Source organism: Schistocerca cancellata, chromosome 2 (genome assembly GCF_023864275.1).
Source record: "Schistocerca cancellata isolate TAMUIC-IGC-003103 chromosome 2, iqSchCanc2.1, whole genome shotgun sequence".
NCBI classification, from domain to species: domain Eukaryota; kingdom Metazoa; phylum Arthropoda; class Insecta; order Orthoptera; family Acrididae; genus Schistocerca; species Schistocerca cancellata.
Window position 1 is genome coordinate 409,985,597 of NC_064627.1, and position 8,346 is coordinate 409,993,942.

Sequence of the window (8,346 nt, forward strand, 5' to 3'; positions counted from 1 at the left end):
CAAACCTTTTATTGAATGAAGATACTTTATGATTTATCACACTGTAATGCCATTTCCTAAATTTTTATGACCACTTATGCAATTATATTCACATGAATACTTACTGATGATTATCGTATTTTTTCTTCGCAAGTGCCCAACAAGGTAAGGTTAGCAGGTCGCTCTACTTGTCGTTACACATCAGACTGTACATATTTTTCCAGATGAACTTACACATTTTTATGACCACTTATGTAATTATATTTATGTGACTACTTACTGACGATTATCGTATTTTTTCTTGGCAAGTTCCCGGCAAGATAAGGTTAGCAGGTCGCTTTTCTTGTCGTTACACATCAGACCGTGCACATTTTCCATTTTTTATGTATGTATGATTGTTTTCCTGTTGTTTTATGCACTATGAAATAGTTAAGATATAACACACACCAGTTGACTTTGACATTTTTGCCCTATGATATCTCAACATCGTGACTATTTTACATTTTTTGCTGCTGCATTGTGATATTCTGTGTACATTTTGCTTTTGAACAATGTCGATGTTTTTGACATATTACGTTTTCTGTCATGCTATACTGTATGCTCAATTATGTTACTATAAACCAGTTTTTATCTAATGGGTATATGAATTAGATGCAAGACATTAATCTTTGTTCATCATTTTCAGAAAGAAATAACGTGTAAAGGAAATAAATTAAGCAGTAATGGGAATTTCACCTACGGAATAGACGAAAGAAGATGCAAAAACCTTATGAGGAGGAGTAAATGGATCAGAATTGACAAGCATTAACAAGAATATACTATAGACATCGTAGAATAGCAGTCTTAACTAATTTTTTCTTTCAGAATACGAGGCGACTGATGCAGGCTGTCAGACAGAGCTACACATCTTAGTTTTAGTGATGAAATATGCTAGAGATAAGGAATAGTTGTATAATGAGTAATGAAGTGATTTTTTTGCAGATGATAATGAATGCTGATGGATAATGATGAAGAATATGCTACTATGGATAATGAAGTTTTTCTTTACAGGTGATGATGATAATGGAGTTATGATAATATAGATAATGAAGTGATGGATAATGAAGTTTTTTCTTTACAGATGAGGGTAATGTTGAAGTTATGTATTTATGCTATATAGTTATTTAAGTATTTGTTGCAGTTCGTTTTGACAGTATGTGTTATATTGCATAGTATGATGACTGAAGGTTTTGGAAAGGACAGCTATGGAACACATTTTTTATACATATTTCACTACCTGTTAATTCTAAGTTCACTACTTTTCAGCATAAAATGCGTTTCTTCTTTCAGTTTAATATTCCATTTTTGTATATTTTTGCAGGAGAAATTATTTATGAAATTAATGTGCTATAAGCAGTTGTTCATTAAGTCTACGTCATTTATGAATGTGATTACATATACTCTACTTATTTCATAAACTTGCTACAGCTGACTCATGACGAATGACATTACACATTTTCATTTACAGCAACATCCCAAAAGCAATTTTTTTTCTGTCCCCTTTAATTACCCAACGCAATGCATTGCTAGCACACACAAAAAAATGGTATGAGTAATACTGAATGATGTTTTGCTATCACAGACTTTGAGTAATAGTTACAGTATTATAATAATGCTATGTAATTGGGAAATGAATGTTACTGATTACTGTATTGAGATGACCAATGATTAATTATGAACATTATTCTGTAATACTATGTTACTGACTACCTCCTGCTTTATGCTTTGTAACTGGGAAATGAATGCTACTGATTACTGTATTGAGATGACCAATGATTAATTATGAACATTATTCTGTAATAATATGTTATTGACTACGTCCTGTTTTATGTAATGACTTCTGATGATTTATAATTAGGTAATGAGGGCCAATGTTCTCTGTAAAACACCACATGAATATAATTATATGTCCGCAGCTCGTGGTCGTGCGGTAGCGTTCTCGCTTCCCACGCCCGGGGTCCCGGGTTCGATTCCCGGTGGGGTCAGGGATTTTCTCTGCCTCGTGATGACTGGGTGTTGTGTGCTGTCCTTAGGTTAGTTAGGTTTAAGTAGTTCTAAGTTCTAGGGGACTGATGACCATAGCTGTTAAGTCCCATAGTGCTCAGAGCCATTTGAGCCATTTTTGAATATAATTATGTAATGACTTCTGATGATTTATAATTAGGTAATGAGTGCCAATGTTCTCTGCAATAGGCCACATGAATATTATTATGTAATATAATTAGGCAATGAGTGCCAATTTTCTCTGTAAAACGCCAATCTATGAACATTATTCTGTAATACTACATACATGGTACACAAATGTTCAATAACTGGGCAATGAATGTCGCAAACTACTAATGTAATTCTCAGTGAAGACTAGTATGTGACTTAATGTCCTTCACCTTCTGGCCTAAGTACCCTGAATTACTGCAATATCGGTTTGTCCTGTATATCCTCTTGATCATGGAGCACTATATTTGATTTTTGCACTAATTGTACGTTGGTGTACCTTACAAGGACGTGGTGTTGACACGACATGCTGTCCACCACCTTGAGCGATGGAGATGTTATTATGGTCCCACTGTTTGGTGTACCTAATGTACTGCCAAAATGATAACGTGGAATATTACTACGACATTTCAGTGTTTTGGCTACACTGATTAATACTTCAAGGAAAAGAACTTCAGATTGTTTCACTTGGTGTTGCGCTCCAGTAGAAAGATATGGACTTTCAGTGCAGCTGCGTGCAACCTAAAGTGCTACAACCATGATGCAATCCTTCCCATTCCTATCCTAATTCTAAAGAAAAGTATATACAGTACATGTACATTTGTGTCATTTGTTAGTATTATGATTTGTATTCATTGCCTTTACATTTTTTGATTTCCTGATATGTTCTAAACTACAGTGCATGTGCACTTGTGTCATTTTGTTAATATGATTTGTATTCATTGTCTATTCATTTTATGATTTGCTGATATGTTCTGAACTACACTTAATATGTTTTGTACTGAACTTCAGTGCCTGTGCACTTTTATCATTTCTCAATATGATTTGTACCCGTTGCCTATACATTTGTGATTTCCTGATATGTTCACCACCTCAGTGCATGTGCACTTTTGTTATTTGTCAATATGATTTGTACTCATTAGGTTTATTTGTTGTAAAAATATTAGAGAGTTTTACAGTGTGTGTGCAGTTTATGCCATTTGTTCTCGTTACGTATACTTTTTTTTTTGTTGTTGTTGTGATTCCCATATATGTTCTGTATTACAGTGCGTGTGCACTTTCGTCATTTTGTTAACATTATTTGTATTCATTGTATATACATTTTGTGATTTGCTGATATATTCCGTACTACTGTGCGTGTGCACTTTTGCTATTTGTGAATATGTTTTGTACTCATTGTATATATATTTTTTTTTGTCTTTGCCTGATATGTTCTGTACTCAGTGCATGTGCACTATATTTACTTCATGTTCTACATCTATATATATCTGTATATATTCTGTAATTGTAAAGTTAATTAATTATAAAAAAATTTGTTGCTCATGGCAAGTCCAAATGACTCACCATCGCTGCCAAATTTTGCCCCCCCCCCCCCCCCCCCCAGTGGAGGGTTATGAAACGCGTACGTTTCATATGTATTTATTACCAGCGATGGCGAGGCATGACAGAATCTCTGACCAGAGAGTTATTTATCGTTGCTAGTCTGCGCTTGACCGCGCGAAAGTGCAGTTCGAGAGTAGCAGTAGAGCGCGGGAGACGGTAGTAGTAGCATGTTGCGAGTCGGCAAGAGCAGTTGCGTGTAGCAAGCCGGCACGAACAGTAGTTGTGTGTGGGGAGTCGGCAGAGAGATTGGTTCAGTTGCGATTTGCACTCTGTCGGCAGTAGTTGTAGCGAGTGGACGGTTGTACTGAGCGGGCGTCGCCATGCGTCGGCGGCGTGCCCTCCCTCCATCTCTGGTCACGGTTCGGGACGAGGTATATTGTTATAGAAGGTAATGAAGCAGCATTGCGCTCAGCTAATAACATATGTTAATTGTAATTAATTTGTTCAAGAATTGCCCCAATAATAATTTTTTTATAAAGTAAATCTTTTAAAGAAAAGTAATCATTTCAATTTAAAGAATTTTTCCACCCTTTTGAAGAAAAAGATTCATTTCAATTCAAAGAATATTTCCTATGAAATTCCTCCAAGAATCAGAATTAAATATACGTCAGCATTGCACGAAGCTGTGCCAAAAATAAGAGCAGATGGAGTTTTACTGAAGTAAGAATTTATCAGGTTTAATTATTTCACAGGGCCGTAGGTCATTGCTGCTGTACCTATAAAATTTGTCAGGTTTAATTATTTGTGTTGAGATGTTACAGTCAGTTCATGCTTCATTATTTAATTAATTTTATTGTGGGTTTTATGAGCAATGTTCATTCGTTAATGTTTGTGGGGAGTTTACATTTGGGCCATTATTATTCTTTAATTGTGCAAGGAGGTTACGCTTGGCCCATTTTTATCATTCAGTAATTTTGTGGGAAGACAACATTTGGCTCATTTACATTTTTACTTAACATTGACTTACATATTTTTGCGGGGAGGTTACACCGTTAAGAGCGACGTGTTGAGTTCTATCTGCAAGAAAGTCTTGAATCCAATAACAGGTCTACTCCGATACTCCGAAAGCTCGTATTTTTTTCATTAAACGGCAGTGCGGGATGGTATCAAATGCCTCACTGAAATGCAGGAACACAGCATAAACCTGAGCGTCGTTGTCCACTGCGCTGTCGAGCTCATGGAGGAACAGAGCGAGTTGAGTTTCGCAGGATCTCTGTTTGCGAAATCCTTCTTGATTTTTTATAGAGGAGATGTTCATTTTCCAAGAACAACATAATTCTTGAGCATAAAACACGTACCATAATTCTAAACAGATTGACGTCAACGATATAGGTCTATGTTTCTGTGGATCTGTCTTACGGTCTTTCTTAAAAATCGGAATGACCTGTGATTTTTTTCCAGTCGTTAGGTACCTTTCGTTATTCACGTTATCTACTATAATTTACTGCTACGAGGGGAGCAAGTCTTTCGCATAATCTTTATAGAACCATTTAGGTATCTCATCTTGTCCTGAAGCCTTTCCACTACTAAGCGATTGTAGCTGCTTTTAAATTCCGCGATCGGTTATCTCAATATCTGCCATTTCGATGTTCGTACGACGATTGAAAGAATGGACGGTGTTACGATCTTCCGCGGCGAAAAAACTCCGGAAGTCCAATTTCAGAATTTCTGCCTTCTCTCTGTTTTCTTCCGTTTTGGTGCTGCTATGGTCGCTGAGAGAATGAATAGATGATTTTTACCCACTGACTGATTTTACATACGACCAAAATCTCTTAGGGTTTTTACTGAGGTCGGTTGACAACGCCTTTCTCTCATAATCATTGAATGCTTCTCTCATTGCTCTCCTCACGCTCATTTTCGCTTCGTTCAGCTTTTGTTTGTCAGCTAGGTTTTTACTTGCCTTGAATCTGAGATGAAGTGCTATTTGTTTACGTAGCGCTTTTCTAAAACGGCTATTAAACTGTGATGGATCTTTCCCATCCCTTAAAACCTTACTCGGAACGTACTGGTCTAGGGAATATTGAACGATGCCTTTGAATTTTTTCCATTTGTTTTCCACATCTTCGTCCTCATCGCCGAATATTTGATGTTGACTGCTGAGATATTCTGAAATTTGCTTTATGTCACCCTTGCTGAGCAAATATATCTACCTACCTTTCTTAACTTTCCTTGTAGGACCCGTAGTCATAGATGCTGTCGCAGCCTTATGGTCATTGACATATTCCTCTACGTTAACTGATTCGATAAGTTCAGGTCTAATTGTTGCCAGGAGGTCTAAGACTTTACTCTCAGGAGTTGTTTCCCTAACTATATGCTCAAGGTAATTTTCGGACAAGACATCCAGAACAATGTCACACAATTCCCTGTCACTGGCACCAGTTTTGATGGCATAACACTCCCAGTCTATACGTGACAAGTTGAAATCACCCCTATTACAACGTCATGATCAGGAAAATTACTAATGATATTCTGCAAGTTCTGTCTGAAGCGCTTTGCAGCTACAGATCCTGACCTAGGTGGTTTATAAAAGCATCCGATCACCATTGTTGACCGTTCTTTGATACTCAATTTCACCCAGATTAATTCAAATTCGGAATCCGTGATAACCTCGCTAGATTTTATCGAATTTCTTACTGCAATAAACACGCCGCCACCATCTACATCTACATCTACATCTATACTCCGCGAGCCATCTTACGGTGTGTGGCGGAGGGTACTTATTGTACCACTATCTGATCCCCCCCTTCCCTGTTCCATTCACGAATTGTGCGTGGGAAGAACGACTGCTTGTAAGTCTCCGTATTTGCTCTAATTTCTCGGATCTTTTCGTTGTGATCATTACGCGAGATATATGTGGGCGGTAGTAATATGTTGCCCATCTCTTCCCGGAATGTGCTCTCTCGTAATTTCGATAATAAACCTCTCCGTATTGCGTAACGCCTTTCTTGAAGTGTCCGCCACTGGAGCTTGTTCAGCATCTCCGTAACGCTCTCGCGCTGACTAAATGTCCCCATGACGAATCGCGCTGCTTTTCGCTGGATCATGTCTATCTCTTCTATTAATCCAACCTGGTAAGGGTCCCATACTGATGAGCAATACTCAAGAATAGGACGAACAAGCGTTTTGTAAGCTACTTCTTTCGTCGATGAGTCACATTTTCTTAGAATTCTTCCTATGAATCTCAACCTGGCGCCTGCTTTTCCCACTATTTGTTTTATGTGATCATTCCACTTCAGATCGCTCCGGATAGTAACTCCTAAGTATTTTACGGTCGTTACCGCTTCCAATGATTTACCACCTATGGCATAATCGTACTGGAATGGATTTCTGCCCCTATGTATGCGCATTATATTACATTTATCTACGTTTAGGGAAAGCTGCCAGCTGTCGCACCATGCATTAATCCTCTGCAGGTCTTCCTGGAGTACGTACGAGTCTTCTGATGTTGCTACTTTCTTGTAGACAACCGTGTCATCTGCAAATAGCCTCACGGAGCTACCGATGTTGTCAACTAAGTCATTTATGTATATTGTAAACAATAAAGGTCCTATCACGCTTCCTTGCGGTACTCCCGAAATTACCTCTACATCTGCAGATTTTGAACCGTTAAGAATGACATGTTGTGTTCTTTCTTCTAGGAAATCCTGAATCCAATCACAAACCTGGTCCGATATTCCGTAAGCTCGTATTTTTTTCATTAAACGTAAGTGCGGAACCGTATCAAATGCCTTCCTGAAGTCCAGGAATACGGCATCAATCTGCTCGCCAGTGTCTACGGCACTGTGAATTTCTTGGGCAAATAGGGCGAGCTGAGTTTCACATGATCTCTGTTTGCGGAATCCATGTTGGTTATGATGAAGGAGATTTGTATTATCTAAGAACGTCATAATACGAGAACACAAAACATGTTCCATTATTCTACAACAGATTGACGTAAGCGAAATAGGCCTATAATTATTCGCATCTGATTTATGACCCTTCTTGAAAATGGGAACGACCTGCGCTTTCTTCCAGTCGCTAGGTACTTTACGTTCTTCCAGCGATCTACGATAAATTGCTGATAGAAAGGGGGCAAGTTCTTTAGCATAATCACTGTAGAATCTTAAGGGTATCTCGTCTGGTCCGGATGCTTTTCCGCTACTAAGTGATAGCAGTTGTTTTTCAATTCCGATATCGTTTATTTCAATATTTTCCATTTTGGCGTCCGTGCGACGGCTGAAGTCAGGGACCGTGTTACGATTTTCCGCAGTGAAACAGTTTCGGAACACTGAATTCAGTATTTCTGCCTTTCTTCGGTCGTCCTCTGTTTCGGTGCCATCGTGGTCAACGAGTGACTGAATAGGGGATTTAGATCCGCTTACCGATTTTACATATGACCAAAACTTTTTAGGGTTCTTGTTTAGATTGTTTGCCAATGTTTTATGTTCGAATTCGTTGAATGCTTCTCTCATTGCTCTCTTTACGCTCTTTTTCGCTTCGTTCCGCTTTTCCTTATCAGCTATGATTCGACTACTCTTAAACCTATGATGAAGCTTTCTTTGTTTCCGTAGTACCTTTCGTACATGATTGTTATACCACGGTGGATCTTTCCCCTCGCTTTGGACCTTAGTCGGTACGAACTTATCTAAGGCGTACTGGACGATGTTTCTGAATTTTTTCCATTTTTGTTCCACATCCTCTTCCTCAGAAATGAACGTTTGATGGTGGTCACTCAGATATTCTGCGATTTGTGCC